The sequence below is a fragment of the Petaurus breviceps genome, unplaced genomic scaffold (assembly GCF_028583685.1).
Source record: "Petaurus breviceps papuanus isolate PSGF00001 unplaced genomic scaffold, PetGlider_PUasm1.0 66, whole genome shotgun sequence".
NCBI lineage: Eukaryota > Metazoa > Chordata > Mammalia > Diprotodontia > Petauridae > Petaurus > Petaurus breviceps.
The window spans coordinates 3,854,379-3,871,514 of NW_027186442.1; the positions used below are offsets into that span (position 1 = coordinate 3,854,379).

Genomic DNA, 17,136 nt, shown 5'->3' on the forward strand with positions numbered 1-17,136 from the left:
GATAGATAGATAGATAGATAGATAGATAGATAGATAGATAGATAGATGATGGATAGATAAAGATATATATTACATGTATATGTATGTATGCATTATTTCAGTATAATTGATTTCATTTACAATGCTATGTATTTTACTTTATGCATGTAAAAATACATAGTCTGAGAAGAAATCCATAGGCTTCACTAGAGAGCCAAAGGGGTCCATGACCCACAAAATAAAAATAAGCATCCCTGGTTTAATCAAAGTCAAAGCAATTTTGTCTTAATAGTTCTGGCAGAATTATTTAAATTTTATTTATACAAGATACCAATGGATTGAGTTACAATGGAATGGTATATGGGGTTTTTGAAAATTTGCCTAGAATAAATGGGATTGCGAGGAAGAGATCTACCTGACACCAAACAACTGGTTCAACTATTTTTATTTCTTTTTACTTTCTACTTTTAGGCCTCCATGTCATGTAGACCCAGCAATCCATTTGTCATTCCAATAATAGAGGAAACACATCTTTTCCTATCCATGCTCTGCTGCAATTGCGGAGGTCAGTCCTGCAGAGTGGCAGTGATGCCCTAGAATGACATGCATCAGGAGCCGAGTCCATGTGTGGAAGATATAACCACTGTCAGAAAACTCAGAGGCCTCTTCACGCCTCCATTGTGGTAAAGGTCATCCCTCCCCTTGATTTGGAACACAGCTGGTGTTCTGATCATGCAAATGACAGGCCCCTGTAGAATTAAAAAAAGAGAGAAGGAAATGTTTACACAAAGAAATGCATGACTTCCCTTGCATGAATTATCAATTTCTCTTACCTGGTGATTTAATTAAGAAGGTGTGTGATTCTTAAATATATATGTATGTGTATATATATACACACACATACATATATATGTATATATACATATATACACATATACACACATATATGTATATATACATACACACATATATGATTAAGTCTCTGGAAAGAATAATACCATAATGCACAAGTTGAAAAATGTAAAATGCATTTAACGATGGTGAAGACTGTTATCTAGAAAAAGAAAATCCTTTATTAAATTCTTGGAAAGCACTGCACTGATTACAACTATTGTTAACACTGATTTTTTTCCATTTTAGATAGGATTAATCTATTTCAATATTACTCTTGATATTGTGACTACTTCTCTCAAGTAACCTGGGCCTCTTTTAAAGCTATGCTTCAATCTTGTGCTTGGGAATATTCGGTAAACAATCAGCCTAGGCTAGAGGAGTTAGCTGGCTTCTCAGAAAGCAGTTACATATGAACAAGGTCCAAGAAATCCAGACAGAAAGAAAGATGGGAAAATCAAAGAAAGAGATGGGGAGGAAAAAATATAGTTATCCTGTTGTTCCCTGGAGAATCTTTTTAGAAGACTGGAATCAGCCAGAGATAAAATGCTGAATCCAAAGGAACAGGTTCCAATAGTATCTCTGAGCATCCTATTCAAATCTTCAAATTTAGAATCTTTCAGACACTGTTACAAGATGGTGTAATGAAGGTAAATCAAAGTTTATGGAAAAGGAGGGAGAGAGAAAGGAAGGAAGAGGGATCAGTAGTGAAAAAGGGAAGGAGAAAGAGGGAGAGAAAGAGAAGACGGGAGGAAACGAGGGGGAAGAGTGGGATGAAAGGAGAGAGGAAAATAGGGAATGAGCAAAAAAAATATTAACTAAGACCTTACTCTGAACCATGAACTTTGTTGAATGCTATAGATACAAGTAGAAAAGTGAGACAGTCTCACCTCTCAAGGAGCTCATGGGGAGACAAAGTATATAAGAAAATTTAGCTCCAGAGTCAATGGAAAGGCTAAGGGTGAATCTTCAGTGCCAGTGGTCCAGGGGTCCTTATTGATAGGTCAAATATAAATGCCTATGGATGTAGAGGGTGTAGTGGCAGGGTAAATGGTAAGGCCCAGGTGATATCCACTTTGCTGCAAGGGTTGTCATTAGTGACTCCTCTTTTAGTACTGTTGGCCAGAGGAGTTGGTGCTAAAAGGACCTAGCCCACCATTATTAGAAAGGAAGGAGTAAGTTTGAGGAATGGAAACAGATAGGGTTCTTAGCACAATGCCTGCCACATGGTGGATGCTTAATAAATGTTTATCAGCTGACTCAGTGAGATAGAGATCACATTAGGATCAAAGAGGGAGTGGGGAGGGACAGAGGCAAGAGAGGAAGAGAGAAAGTGACAGAGGGAGACAGAGACAGAAACAGAGAGCACAAGCCCACAAAGGGAAGAATTATGTCTATTCTTCCCAAGTAAATTGAAAACAAACTATGCTTTCTAATCTTCAGATCAACTGACAACTGAGGAAGATGCAATTTATGTTCAAAAGCTCTCTTTTGTAGCATATTTTAAATTGGAGCTTTTGTTTATGTGACTAATCACTAAACACTAAGTAAATATAATACAACTATATTGTTTCTTTAAAAAATAATAATTTCTTGGATCATGTACTAAAAAAAAACACACTATATGTTTCTATTATCTTTTGAACTGAAGGTGATTCTTTAGTCGACTTAAAGGACTGAGATTTAGTTATGAAATATTCACGAACTGATATGTCTGTGGCCTTGTGGGACTTGTGAAGAGATCTTTGCTGTCCCTACCACCACCACCCCTGCAGCGCATGCACACACACACACACACACACACACACACACACACACCCTCTCACTCTCTCCAAGTTTAAATAATGAGCATTTAAAAAGGTATGAGGCAACCTGTCTAGGTGACTCCTTTGAAATTGTTTTCTTTACATTACCTTTCTGTGTTCAAGACAGGAAAGTTTTTTCTCAGCTCAGAATAAATGCACAGCAAAACACCAAGCACAGTAGAGTGCTGAGAAGTCCAGTTTGTGGGTCCAGATACAGTCAAGACATGGTACCAGAAAAACAAAGAGGTAAGAAGAGAAACATGTTTATCCTCTCTCATCTAAGTAGTAGATGTATAATTAGGCTCAAGTTATCATGGCAAAATATTCCTTAAAATCTTTTTGGGCTTATAGTTAGAAGGGACTTTAGAAATCATCTAGATAGGGATTGTGAACCTGGGCTACACAGACTCCTCAAATCCCTGTGGGGTAATTTTAGATACTTCATGAATTTGGATGAGAAAAAAAATACATTTTTATTTTTCCTAACCTCTAACTGAAAATTAGCATTACTTTCCCTTATACTTTTTTGTTTCATGCATTATGTTTATACAGGATGCCATAGAGACTTAAAAGGAAACCATGATACCCCAAATGTCAAAAACTTCTGATTTAAACAATCCCATTTTCAGTAGAAGAAATGGAGGCCCTGAAAAAACATGAGTTGCTTATTGCAGCAAGTAATGAAGTTCCATTTAAACCAAGGACCTGTTTTGAGTGCTCATCTCTTCATTATAATACTTTTATTCAATTTCCACCAACTAGAGATAGAAATTCAAATACACTAAACCAAACACAGCTTAACCAACCCTGTGGCTTAGGGAGCAAAAGTGTTGTGATCCCTCTTTTACAAATGTGGCAACTGACATAGAGAAATGATTTGTCCAGCATCATATATCTAGAAAAGGTCAGAACCCAGATTCAAACTTAAGTGTTCCGATTAGAAGATTAATAAATGCTTTTTCCTGGAGGCCACAAGGTAAATAGACTTAAGAATCTTTTTCTTATCTTAAAAAAAGCCAGATCTGTAATTTGCCTAATTATTGAATTAAGAGACTCCAGTGGAAGACACTCCATTCACCAGGGCAGACTGATCAGCACCTTTTCTGAAATTAGGCTAAGGGCACTTAGAGGAATAATGACTTGTACTTGCTCAAGCAAGTGGACTGTTATCCTGGTCCTCCCAACAGTGAAGACAGTGATCTTGTCATTGTGCAAGCATTCCTATTCATTCTAATTTCTATAGTAGTATATGATTCAAATGAGTTCAGTTAGAATTGGATGACCTCTAAGGTTATTCTGCAAATCTCTTTCTCTGTTAGGTTATATGACTTGCCCAACAGCACATAGTAAATAGTGGAAAGTAGGATTTGAACTCAAATTGGCAAACTCTAAACCCTGTTCACATCCCATCCTATCATGATGCCTTGTCAGTAAAATATGAAAAAAATAATTTGATTTCTTTGATGAAAGGCTAGAGTGAGATACAGTGTTTGTTTGTTTAAACAATATAAACTTGATTCACTGACATAAGGAAATCCCCTTTTCCTCTTTGAAAGCAACTCTTTACAAAATGTTATTCTACTTTGTGTAAATAAAGGCACTCTAGTAAGATTAACTTTCCCTCATGTACTTTAAAGCTTGGATTTTGTTAAGTGATGACTTCACCCAAGAGTCATTGCAACACATAAATTGGGTCAAGTTGGAACAAAGGGCTAACACTGACATTTTTTACATACATACACAAACACACATATACACATCATACAGAATATATAATATGTATACTTAGACACATACATGCATGCATCTATGTGTACATGTTTGTATATTTTTCTGCATATATGTGTGTATACACATAATATGGGATTTCCTCTGTGTGTGTGTGTTTATTTTTGGAAATCTGCAATCAATAAGGAAGGGCTTTTTGCCCATACATGTCAAAGATAAGGCAAATGCATTTCCAATAAAGTGAAGAAAGAGGGATGGGGGTGGGAGTGAAGCCCAGTAGGAATAAAAAAAACGTGATTGCTTTATCTTCTAGCTTTTCTTCAATATGTTAACCATTTTCTCTTTGTGGGACTGCCTCTTTTAGCATTTTCTCACCTTTAACTCGGGATTGGGGTAAGAGACTTATTTGCTATATCATGGCAATGATGAAAGACAGCTCCATGTAATGGGGAAAAAGTGTTGGATGTGATGGCAGTAGTCTTCAGTTCAAATTCTAGCTTGGGTGCTTCTTAATTACATAACCATGCACAAGTCATTGAATCAATTTCGTCATTTGCAAGTAGTAGTAGTAATATTTGCATTATCTACCCCACAGGACTATTGTGTATAAGTTGGGAAGGTGGCAAGATAGGATGCTATGTTGTTCCATTGATTATACTAATTGATGGATAAATATTGATTAAGCACTTTGTTATTATTCAGTAGTTTTAGTCGGGTCCCAATTTTTTTGTGACCCCAATTGGAGTTTTCTTGGCAAAGATACTGTAAAGGCTCGCCATTTCTTTCTCTAGCCATTTTACACATAAGGATACAGAGTTAAGTGACTTGCCCAGTGTCACATAGCTTGTAAGTGTATGAGATGAGATTTGAATGCAGGACAATGAGTCTTTCTAACTCCAGGTCTGGCACTCTATCCATTGTTCTACCTACCTACCCTGGTTTAAGCACTTACTATAATACAAATAAATAGTCGTATTTATCAAATCCTTTAAGCTTTACTAACTACTTTTCTTCACAACCACTCCATGAAGTAAATAGCATAGATATTATTATTTTCATTTTATAGATGAGGAAGCAGGTTGAGAAGTTGTTATTCGATAACCAGTAAATTTCTTAAATAGAATTCAAAATCAAGTCTCCTGTTGCCAAGTGCAGCATTCTTTCTTTTAAGTAATGCTGGCTTAAGCATCATAAAATGTATATGTAGCTTTCTGTCTATGTGTCTCTCTTTCTCTGTCTCTCTCCCTCTCTCTATTGCACCATGATTGACCTTCAAATATTTACAAACTAGTAATAAAGAAAAGATAGAAATGTAGCAAAAGTCAGCTCACAGTGGTATAAGTTCACAATGATAGAAACTCCTTGCCTACTAAAATGTTATCCCCATAATGGCAGGGACTCCAACTTATTTAGACTTTGAATCTTCCTCTGTTCACATTATTGGTAAAATATGAATAAGATAAAGGAATGAAAGCCTTAAAAATGTGTCATTCTTGATGAATTAATACAAAATGTAATTTCTAGTAAAGGATGGGGGGAAAGGACATTTTGGGGGACATTTTTAGAGAAAGGGGAAAAAAAGAACAAATTTTAAGTTCACCAATTTGTCTAAACAGGAACCCAGATTCCAGGTGATATATTTTAACTTCAAAAAATGTGAATTAAGTACCTTTTGTGTACAGAAAATTAAAGATTAACTAAAGTATAAAAGCAACTGGATCCCTGGCCACATAAAACTTACAGTACATTAGGAAGATATTAGGATGGGGGCTGGGTCTGTAATTTATGGCATGGGGAACTGCCAATTGAGGTAGCACCCTCTAACAAGTTAAAGTTGTCACCTTCTTTGTAATGTATAGTCATAGAGAGTTACCTAGAATAGAGGTATCATATTCACTGGCCCCTGCAACCCACAGGTGGCCAGGAAAACTCCCAAGTGAGGGGTCAAAAGATTAAAATGCAATTGGGAAATGTTTAATGAAATTATAATTAAATATTGTTAATGTTAATTTGTGATTTTCCAAGTCAATATGTAGCCTTCAGGGATCAATTTCTACTTGAGTTTGACAGCACTGGCCTAGAGAACAGAGAGGTTAAGTATCTTACCCAGGACCACTCAATTGCTTGGAGTGAAATGATATAGATAAATAACTATTAATGCAAAATTATACATGATATACAGAACTTGTCAAAAGACTTTAATGTCCTACCAAATAAAATTCAGACTTATTTGGTTCGCATACATGATAACTGTTAGAGAAGTGCCAACAAAGTTACATTTAAGTCCCTAAGTTATATTATGTCTTGAGAATATAAGGATCTTTACTGACTAGAAGGAAGTAGGAAAGCCTCCTTAGAGGAGACAAGGATTTGGGCTGGGTCTTAAGGATAGGTTGAATTTCAACAAGCAAGGAAGAGTGAAAGGAGGTTATAGCTAAAGGGAATGCGTGTATGAGCCAGAACAGGGAGAACATGTTCAAAGGATGAAAAATAATGCAATTTGGCTATGACACAGTGTATGTGATATCTGAGTAGGGTTTAGGGGCAGGGAGGGCAAGAAGGAGGGAAACGAGTATGAGATAAGGCTGGGCAAGTGAGGGTTTCCCCCCTGTTAGATTCCAGGACTCCTGGCAAAGGAGGGGCAGCTATTTGAGTCGACAGAGGAACTTAGATGACTTTTTATCGATTCCAGTCATCCTTTGGGTTTCTTTGAGAGATACAGGGATTTCTTCTCCTTGCTGGTATCAATCACATTCCTGTGAAAACTGGCCCCTGGCCATGGTGATAAGAAAGTGAGTGAAAATTTGTGTCGAAGTGATTTAGTAATGTTTCAGGAGGTCTGAGTTCGGGCATGAGAAAAAGACTGAGGGAGTGTCTTGCAGGCTGGAACCCTAGAATTTCTGTGGAAGAGTTAGAGTATGATTAGAAATAGATAGTAGGAATAAGTGTATGTGGAAGAGGAATCATATATTCCAAACCTGAGACATTCAGTTACATGAGGACATTCAGACAGCTAGGTGGCACAGTGGATAGAGTACCAGGTCTAGACTCAGAAAGATTTCAGTTCAAATCCATTCTCAAATTCTTTTTATCTAAGTGACCCTTAGCAAATCATATAACTTCTGTTTGCCTCAGTTTCTTCATTCTATAAAATGAGGATAATCACAGCATCTACCTTCTAGGGATGTTATAAGGATCAGATGATACAAAATATAAAATGCTTCAAACCTTTAAATACTATACATATGTTGTGATGGTCACTATTATTTAATGAGTTAAAGTACTTTTTTTTGGAGGCGGAAGGCAGGGCAATTGGGTTAAGTGACTTGTCCAAGGTCACACAGCTAGTAAGTGTGTCAAGTGTCTGAGGCTGGATTTGAATTCAGGTCCTCCTGACTCCAGGGCTGGTCCTCTATTCATTGCATCACCTAGCTGCCACAGGTAGTAGTACTTAAAAAAAACGGTTTTCATTGTGTTTTTTTTCTTGGTCTCTTTTCTTTCACAACCCAACTAATATAGAAATATGTTTTGCATAACTGCGCATGAATGGCCTGTATCAAATTGCTTGCGTTCTCAATGAGGAGGGATGGAAGACAGGGAGGGAGAGGATTTGGAACTCAAAAAAATTTTTTAATGGTAAAAATTGTTTTTGCAGGTAATTGGGGAAAAATAAAACATTAAATAAGTTTCTCATAGCCCCTTTGTGTACATGGAGACTAGGTGTGTGTGTGTGTGTGTGTGTGTGTGTGTGTGTGTGTGTGTGTGCAATTGTGGTAGGAGTTAGATTTTGCTCCCTGCCCCTTTTCATCAGTATCTGAACTGGGGAACAGTGATTACAATCCATTAATCAGACTTAGTCTCATATCACTTACCTGAATTGGTAAGTTTCTTAGCTCAGTGTAGATTCTGCAAAAGGGTATTAGATTGAGACCTGGGAGGTGAGTTAAAGGTCATTGAGGCCAACTATTTTATTTTGCAGATGAGGAAAATGAGGACCAGAGAAAGCCATAATGACAGATATCACTAAGGTGACAGTGCCAATAAGTTACAGGACCAAGAATTGGACCCAGGTAGGTCTTTATGCTACAGATCTAGCTTTCTTTCCTCTTTATCATGCCAACTCCCAAAAGAAAGCATAAGTATCCAGAAAGGCTCAGAGGCTATATAGACAATATAAATGACAATGGCATGCTTGAGCATGAGGTGTCCCTTTGGCTAGTAGTCAGATTATGGAGGGCCTTGAATATCAGGTTAAGTAGGTTTAACTTTTGAGCAATCCATCAAAAAAAAGGCTGTGTGTGTGTGTGTGTGTGTGTGTGTGTGTGTGTGTGAGAGAGAGAGAGAGAGAGAGAAAGAGAGAGAGAGAGACAGAGTGAGAGAGAGAGACAGACAGAGACAGAGAGAGACAGAGACAGAGAGACAGAGAGAGAGACAGAGAGAGAGAGAGACAGAGAGACAGAGACAGAGACAGAGAGAGAGAGACAGAGAGAGAGAGAAACAGAGAGAGAGACAGAGAGACAAAGAGAGAGACAGAGAGAGAGAGAGAGAGAGAGAGAGAGAGAGAGAGAGAGACAGAGAGAGACAGAGAGAGAGAGAGACAGAGAGAGAGACAGAGAGAGAGAGAGACAGAGAGACAAAGAGAGAGAGAGAGATCTGGGGATAGAGAGAAAGGTAAAAGGTAGCCACTGCTGTCTGTGAGAAGTACACCATCAAACGGGGAAGAAAACAGGCTAACAATAATGTACTAAAAAGCTGGAGACAGGATAAATTGGAAATAATGTATACAGAGAAAGCACTAGAATTAAGGGGGGGGGTATTTTAATTCCAACTTGTGATACATGCTGACTCTGTGACATGAGGCAAGCACTGTATTCCGTGACCTGGGCAATTTCTTAAGGCTGAAGTTGAAAAATCATTGTAATTCTGTTTTGGGGGAGGGAGTTTCCCTAACTGAGAGTTCCTACATAGGTAAAATCACAGGGCAAGGCAAGATTTCTAAATAAAAGGAATAAAGATTTAACCCCGTGCCTCAAATGATTATCACAACTCCCACTACCATTAGAAGGGATTTCGTATTTATTTATAGCCTATAAAGTCTTAGAACTATGGTTTAGTTCAATAACTCCACCCTAATTCTAAGGTACATGCGTACTATAGGCCATCATTATCACCTGCTTGGATAATTGGAACAACCTCTTAACTGGTCTTCCTGCCAGTACTCTCCTCCTCCTCCAATCTATTCTTCAAACACTGACAGACTAACTTCCTTATATATAGCTATAAGATCAATTTGTGCATTTCATAAACATATCAATTAGTTGATCAACACACTTATCACACATCTACTGTGTGGCACCTACTGCTTAGCAACAGTGATCCAAATACAAGAGTATGACAGTTCCTCCCTTAAAAGAGCTTACATTTTAGTGCAAGTGATATATCATGTTCACAGGTAAGTAAACAGAGTGTTGTTGCTGTTGATGTTGTTCATCCTGGGTCCCAGACTGATTTTTTTTTAATCTGTGAGGTGTGTGGTTTGTCCTCTGTTTTCAAAGACCAGTGAGCCCTGTATGAATTGAATTTAAGTGAAATAGAGTTGCATAAAGTAATCAGCCTCACCTCTCTCTTCCAATGTGTTGAAGTCCAAAGGCAAGACAGAAGTCAGGATGACTGACTGCCGATGGCCTAGGATCAGCATCATCATTGTCTGGGCAAGCTCTAAGCACTCCACAGCACCTGCTTCAGTTACTTTCATGGATATTGGAACCTATTATTCCCATCTACCCTTTCTGCTGGGAGAAGTCTTCACGTGCTTTAGGTAGACACTCCCTAACTTGCTGATGGGTTTGAGGCCTGTTGGTCTCCCTCAATATGATTTAGTCATCTAATGAGACAGTTCTACCCATATGTGGCCACTGACCAAGCTATAGTTTAGGTAGACACCAAAGGTGAATGAGCAACCCTGAAAAGGGCTGAGCAAACCATCACACCAGAATTGGCAGGCCTCCCCAACAGTATGACGTACCCCCAAATACAGTAAAAGCATAAAATAAATATGCAGCAATGGTGATGGAAGTTACAACTGTATGACTAGGAAAAGAAACTTAGAAAGTGGCATTGTAGGGGAACCTTAAAGGGGAGAAGGCCTATGCAAAGGTATGGAGGTCAAGGATGGCCTGAAATAGTGTCCTAGTTTGGTTAGACTAGAGAGTGTGTGAAGGAGGATGATGCATAACCAGCCTTGAAAGAAAGGTTGAAATTAAACCATGAAGAGTTTTAAATACAGAACAGAGGAGTTTGGATTTTATCAAGGTGCAGTTAGCCACTGACAATCCTTGAGCGGAAGAATAAGATACTCAGACCTACTCAGTAGAAGTTCCAGGCTTGTGGTGTGATAGGCACAGAGAGAATACAGTTTAGATAAAACATGCCTTCTGTTTCCATTGAGCTTTTAGTCATAGACCTTGTGCTAATAGACCTAAGCTAATACTTAGTTTAAACCCCATAATATTTTCCTATCACCAGCTCCATGACGACGTAAAGATGAAACTTTCGTACAAAGCGCTCCACCATGTGACCTGTTACAATTAAATCAGGGGTGGGGAATCTGAGACCTTGAGACCCATGTGCCCACCCTTGGATAGAGTCCCTTCCATGTACTCTACTCCAAAACTTTAGTCAGCTTGCACTATTTACCATCAACTGTATCCTCCAATTTCTCACACCCCTGCCTTTATTCCCAATCTTCACAACATCTAGAGTTTTCTTTTTGTACCCACCTTCCTCTATACATTTGGAATTTCTACATACTGTTTACAGTCAGACTGAAATGTGACCCTCTCCAAGAAGCTGTCTCTGATTTCCAGTCAGTACCAACCTCTTCTCCCTCTGGATATCACATAGCACTTATTTTGGCCCATTTACCCTGATCTTTTATTTTTTATTAGTTACTTGCATGTATGTATGTCTTTCCTCCCTTCTCTACCATAAGCTCCTTGTGGGCAGGGACTTTGTCATATATATTTTTTTCTCCTCCAGTGGTTGGCATATTTCCATGAATATAGTAGGTACATAATAAATATATATTGGATTTAATCCATCATTTATGCACAGGGATCCATAGATGTGCTTTCAATACACTCAAAATATGCAGGAATTCATTATGCCACTCCACCTGATATCCCTGAAATTTCCATACCTTTTATTAAAATGCAGGTTTCTCCAAGATGGAAACTTTAGTCATTATTTTCCCATATTAATGTTATTGTTTTGCTGCAGCTCCTGTTGTTCTGTAATTCAAGGAGCCCTTGTCTAATCCCATATGTAGCATGTTTATTAGATGTAATATTTTATCTCTCGGACTCAGTGGCTGACACTATCATTTCGTTCTTATTTCAATAAAAATGATCTCCTTCTTCACGGTTCTGACAGGAGCTAATGGTTTTCTTTATCACAAGAGAAAGTAAGAGAGGTGCAGCTCTAAAAGACAAAATGAACTGTATATATTTGTGCCTTAATTCAATTTACAATGTAAACTCCAATCTTAATAAAGTAACTTCATAATATTAGATATAACAAGAAAGGAGCAGCTCTTAAAATATATGGGCTTCCTGTTCCACTGTATTTTCAGTTTGTTGATATGAAAACCTGATTCAAAACAAATCCTGATGGAAATAGAATAAAACAGTAACAAATGCTCAAATGATTTCTGATTTTCAGTGGGAATTTTCTATCTATGTACTTTAATCAAGTGATAATAGGAAGTCGTCCAACTCCAGCTGACAAAAGTACAATATCCGCTGTTTGATGAGAACTCCTCAATGGGTACAAATTCCAGGTGGACGCTACCCGGCTTTGTACATTTATTAAAAAATAATATATTCCAAGCACAATTAGATCATGAATGTTAAGGCGATGTGCTGAGGATTTTTATTACAAATGCTGAACAATACTGAAAATAAAGATGTTTAACAAACAGCACCTTTACCTTGCTATCAATAGAAAAGCTGGGATGGGAAAATTTAATCCTTTATAGTTGCCTGTGGCTGGGAAACATTTGGCCCATAATATGAACAACCTATTCTAGATAAGAAAAATGATGTCGTCCAACATTTGGCTTACCCAGCCATGTTTCACTCTCGGGTCTATGTCTCCATCCCTCACCTGCCTTCTTCTGCCCCCGAGGCTCCCTCCTTCTGCTTGCGATTCTTCCCAGAACCTCCATTTTGAGGAAGGGCCCATATTAGCCATCCTTCATTCTACAAGCATCACCACTGTTCCAGGAATGGCCCCTTCTCTCATCCCCACTCTGGCACCTGTTTTCAGCCCCCTTTTATGTTTCCTCTTCTCTTTTCTTTCTCTTTTTATGTTTCTCCCTTTCCCTTTAGACTATAAGCTCCTTAGGGCATAAACTGTCTTTCTTTTTCCTTGTATTCCTAGCACTTAGCCCAGTCACTTGTACATCATGAGTGCTTAGTGATGGTTTACTGACTTGACAACAAGTTACAGTGTTAAATAAGTAAATCCCTTTCTTCCTTCTATAACTGTAGGATCATAGAATTAGAACTAGAAAGGTTGTCTAGTTGTTATCTTGGTTAACTCAGAGGTTATCTAGTTAACTCACTATCTCCTTCGCTAGATTAAAAACTGAGGCTTACAGGCTTGCCCAAGGTCATACAAGTATTAAATGTCTTTTTAAAGAGCCTATTATTCACAGGACCCAGTATTCTATCTATCTATCTATCTATCTATCTATCTATCTATCTATCTATCTATCTATCTATCTATCTATCTGTCTGTCTGTCTATCTATTATCTTTCTATCTCTCTATCTGTATATATACACATATATGTTCTTAAATATGTACATGCACTCATGTATACATACATAGAGAGAGAAGAGAGAGAGAGAGAGAGAGAGAGAGAGAGAGAGAGAGAGAGAGAGAGAGAATGAGACCTGGTCCCTGACCTCAAGGAGTTTGTTATGTAATAGGAAAGATAAAATACATATCCAAATAATTATAAAACAGAACATGCTAAACACATAGAGAAGATAAAGTGAAATTGTAGGAGATCATATGATGGAAGGATAACTATTAATTGAAGAAGTTAGTCATTTTCATATAATTTAATATTAATTTCTAATAACTGGTCACTATTTGTCATTATAGGTCTCATAGATTACAGATTTATTATTGTATGCCAGGATTAGGGGGGGATGTAAAACATTGTAACTAATTAACTTATGGAACACAAAATTATGAAGTGCTTACTATGCAATATTTCTAGTAACTTGGTTTTTAAGTTAATACAAATTATGTTTATTTCCCAACATAACCTTCTCCCTTTCTTCTTCCATAGAACCCTCTTTGATAACAAAGAATTTTCAAAAGGAAACTAAAAAGTAGCAAGATGAAATATATATGTATTTATGTATACATATGTATGTATACCCCCATATGTGTGTGCATACACATGCATATATATATGTAAAATTATATACAATATTCTTTCCCTACAGTGGTCCCATCTCTACAATTCAGGAGATAAGTTGCCTTTTCTTTGAGTCCAAGTTTGATCATTAAAATTTCCCAGCATTCACTTTTAATGATTTTCCTGTTATCTTTTTCATTTACATCACTGCAAGATTCCCCACAGATGTACATCCAATTGGCCCAGCCTAAACTCCTCCCACCAAGATGTTACCAGGATCCCCCTTCCCTTCTCAACAGTGAAACCTCAAATGCTGAAGGTCTTTCCATCAAGCTTCTAGCTGATCCCTTCTCTTTATGTTGTCTCACCCAACTAGAATATCAGTTCTTAGAAAGCAATGACTATCACATTTTTCTATTTGTGCCCCTAGTGCGTAGCACAGCGTTTGGAAAGAAAACAATAGGCATTTACTAATTGTCTCCTATGTGCCAGTCACTGTGCAAAGCCTTTTACAAATCTGATCTGATTTGAGCCTCACAACAGCGGTGGGGAGTGCTGTTATCACTCCCACTTTACATCTGAGAAAAATGATACAAACAGAGGTTGTGACTTGCCCAGGTGTCTGAGGACTAATTTGAATTCAGGGCTTCCTGACTCCTGGTTCAGCCCTCTATTTATTATGGCAAATAGTTTCCTCATAGTAAGCATTTAGTAAAATGGTTTTTAATTTTGTTTTTGATGTTGTTTTTCCTTGCATGAGCTATATTTTATTTGACCATTCCTCAATCCATTACTACCTACTTTGTTTTCAGAATTTTGTTAGCACGAAAAGGGTTGCTTATTGACATTTTGTTGTCTATGACACAATAAACTCACATTTATATAGAGTTTTGATACTTAAACAATGCTTTCCTAACATTTACAAATTTTTATTTTCCCAGCTTTACAAATGGGGAAACAAGAGTTTAAATGAATCCCAACTGGGTACACAGTGTCAGAGCTGAAACTTTATATCAGGTTTTCTGATTCTAGGTCCAGCACTTCACTATTCTATGCTTGCATTTGCTACATAACATTAGTGGAAAGATGGATGAGACAGAGAGACCTTTCCCAGGGGTGAACTGGAGCTGGCTTGTGAGCCAATTTTTATGTTTTTAATATGAGCATTCACACCTTCAAAACTGGCAAATAGTACAAATCAGAACTTGACTTATAGTTTTGTTGATTTCTAGACTTAAGAAAGTGACAGAGAAAATAATTTGTTTAATTAATTAATTTTTCATTTTCACCATTCACTTCCATAAGATTTTAAATTCATTTTTTCCCTTTCTCTCCCTTTCCTCCACCCCAAGGCAGCACACAATCTGATATGGCTCTACATATATATTAATATTAAGCCTGTTTTCACATTAGTCACATTGTAAATAAAAATTAGAATCAATGGGAGAAACCAAAAGAAAGAAGAAACAAAAAAAGAGAGACAGAGAGAGCAAATAGCATGCTTCTATCTGCATTTAGACTCAATAGTTCTTTCTCTGGATGTTGTCAGCATTTTCCATCATTAGTCATTTGGAGTTGTCTTAGATCCTTGTATTGCTAAGCAGAGATAAGTCTCTCAGTTAATCATCACATAAGTGCATAATGTTCTTCTTGTTCTGCTCACTTCACTCAGTATCAGTTCATGTAAGTCTTTCCAGACTTTTCTGAAGTCTATCTGCTCATCCTTTTTTATGGAAATTTCTATTATATTCATATACCATAACTTGTTCAGTCATTCACTAATTGATCGGCATCCTCTCATTTTCCAGTTCTTTGCCACCACAAAAAGAACTGCTATAAATAGTTTTGTACATGTGGGTTCTTTTCTCATTTGTATGATCTCTTTGGATACAACCCTAGAAGTGGTATTGTTGGATCAAAGGATATATGCACAGTCCAATAGCCCTTTGGTCATAGTTCCAAATTGCTCTCCCCAATGATTGTATCAGTTTACGATTCTACCAACAATGCAATAATGTCCCAATTTTCCCACATCTTCTCCAACATTTAGTGTTTTCCTGCCTTTTTATGTTAACCAATCTGGTAGGTACGATATAGTATCTCAGAATTGTTTTAATTTGCATTTTTCTCATCAATAGTGATTTAGGGCATTTTTTCATATGACTACAGATAGCTTTAATTTTTTCATCAGAAAACTGCCTTTTTCATATCCTTTGATCATTTATCAATTGGAGAATGACTTGTATCTTATAAATTGACTCAGTTCTTTATATATGTTAGAAATTAGGCCTTTATCAGAGACACTGCTTGTAAAAATTGTTTTCCCACTTTCTGCTTCCCTTCTTATTTTGATATCATTGGTTTTGTGCAAAACTTTTCAATTTAATGTAATCAGAATTATCCATTTTGCATTTCATGATGTTCTCTATCTCTTATTTGGTCACAATTTTTCTATTAGAGCAAATCTTAATAAACAGATTAAACTAAAAAAAAAAGTTGAGCCTCCTCCCCCAACACCAGAGTGTCAGTTGTTAAGCATTAACCAGAGTATCCCTGTCCTTCTCTTAAAAGGCTTATAGTCTAATATGAAGTAGGAGAGAAGAACCCAAACAATAAGGTCGAGTTTGATAGTACAAAGAAGAGGCCAAGAAACAGTGACTATAAGTAAGTTGGGGAGAGAGAGAATTTTTGCTTAGGATCTTGAAGGACAGGAAAGTAGGAAAAGCTTCTCAGCAAAGTTGGTACCTGTATTGTACCCAGAAAGAAGGGATTAGCTTCCAAAACTAGAGATGTGGTGGGGAGACAGCTTTCCAAACAAACTATCGCAATATCAATACAAAAAAAGATGGTTATGGGAGAGGGAAGGACAAGATCAGGAAAGATCTGCTAATCAAACTGGATGAGATATAACATGCATCAAGGAGAGCTTTATTTTAAAAAGTATGGAAATGTTGGTTGGATCCTCATGAAGGGCTATAAATGACAGTCCAAGGAGTTTATATTTATTATTGCTGTTTGTCTTTTGTTCTCAAAGAGGGACTTCAGGAAGATGATGCCAAGACTTGCATGTGCATTGGATATAAGTGAGGGAGGGCTGTGCAAAGTCACCAGTCTCACTTTCATCTCCAGAGCCATCTGGCTCTGATGGCAAAATGTAGAACCGGATGACTGGAGATGCTCCTGGATGACTTTATTGTATAGGTAATAGTGAATGACTAAAAGTTTTGAAGTATGTGTTTGTGTGTGGAGGGGGTGAGGGCGTAAGAGAGAGAGTGAGAGACAGAAAGAGAGAGAGAGAGAGA

At 37.3% G+C, this 17,136-nt stretch overlaps 1 long non-coding RNA gene across 2 annotated transcripts in view; it reads left to right on the top strand.

Moving 5' to 3' along the window:
- Window positions 1–17,136, top strand: part of LOC138173876 (uncharacterized) — a 57,965-nt gene that overhangs the window by 12,711 nt on the left and 28,118 nt on the right. The window contains exons 2-4 of one of the 2 annotated variants that reach the window (XR_011171557.1): window positions 451–662; window positions 2,799–2,921; window positions 8,383–8,473. This is a non-coding gene — a long non-coding RNA (uncharacterized lncRNA). Of the gene's footprint in view, window positions 1–450; window positions 663–2,798; window positions 2,922–6,950; window positions 7,196–8,382; window positions 8,474–17,136 lie in introns of those variants that run through there. The other variant, XR_011171556.1, reaches the window with a different exon arrangement.